Source organism: Arachis duranensis, chromosome 9 (genome assembly GCF_000817695.3).
Source record: "Arachis duranensis cultivar V14167 chromosome 9, aradu.V14167.gnm2.J7QH, whole genome shotgun sequence".
Classification (NCBI taxonomy): domain Eukaryota; kingdom Viridiplantae; phylum Streptophyta; class Magnoliopsida; order Fabales; family Fabaceae; genus Arachis; species Arachis duranensis.
This window is the reverse complement of record NC_029780.3, coordinates 30456911-30458220: the sequence shown is the minus strand read 5'-3', so window position 1 is coordinate 30458220 and position 1310 is coordinate 30456911.

Below are 1310 nucleotides of genomic sequence, written 5' to 3'. Positions count from 1 at the left end.
TAGGGTCAACCCCATTAGTCTTGACAGTGTCACAGATTTGTAAGAACTCAGCTAAAAACTGATGAGGATCTTCCAATGGAAGTCCATGGAACTTGCAATTCTATTGCATTAGAGAAACCAATTGAGGCTTAAGCTCAAAGTTGTTTGCTCCAATGGCAGGGATAGAGATAAGAAAGATGGAGTTCGAATTGTGCATCAAGGAGGAGTGTTAGTCCATAAATAGAAGGATGTGAGAAAAGGGGAAGAAATGTTCAAAAATTAAGTAAAAGATTTTAGAAACATTTTGAAAAACTTTAATTGATTTTCGAAAACTAACAGGGGAAAAGAAATCAAGTGATTTTTGAAAAAGATTTTGAAATTAGAAATAAAAAAGATATGATTGAAAATTATTTTGAAAAAGATGTGATTAAAATATATGATTTGAAAAGTTATGGTTTTAAAAAGATGTGATTGAGAAGATATGATTTGAAAAACAATTTAAAAAGATTTGATTTTGAGAATTAATGACTTGGCTAACAAGAAAAGATATGATTCAAACATTAAACCTTTCTCAACAGAAAAGGCAACATACTTGAATTGTTGAATCAAATCCTTAATTGTTAGCAAGTATTTTTGAAAATGGAAAGAAATTGATTTTGAAAACATATGATTGAAAAGATATGATTTGAAAAAGATTTGATTTTGAAAAATTTTGAAAACTTGAAAAAAAAAATTGAATTGAAAACAAAATCTTCCCTCTTGTGCCATCCTGGCGTTAAACACCCAGAATGGTGCACATTCTGGCGTTTAACGCCCAAAGCACTACCCTTTTGGGCGTTAAACGCCCAGCCAGGCACCCTGGCTAGCGTTTAAACGCCAGTTTGCCTTCTTCACTGGGCGTTTTGAATGCCCAGCTTTTTCTGTATAATTCCTCTGCTGTATGTTCTGAATCTTCAATTCTCTGTATTATTGACTTGAAAAGACACAAATTAAAAATATTTTTGTATTTTTAATAATGAGGAATAGTCAAAATGCAACTAAAATCAAATAACAATGCATGCAAAACACCAGACTTAGCAGTTTGTATACCATTTGAGACTAACAAAATGAGAATGCATATGAGAAACACAAAACACACAAGTCAAGAGAATTCAAAGATCAGAGCAATGAAATCATCAAGAACATCTTGAAGACACATGAATGAATGCTAGAAGAAAAGAAATAAACAACAAAACACTCAAGATAAGAGAATTTAAAGATCAGAGCAAGTAAATCATCAAGAACAACTTGAAGATCACTGAAGACACATGAAAAATGCAAGAAGAACAGAA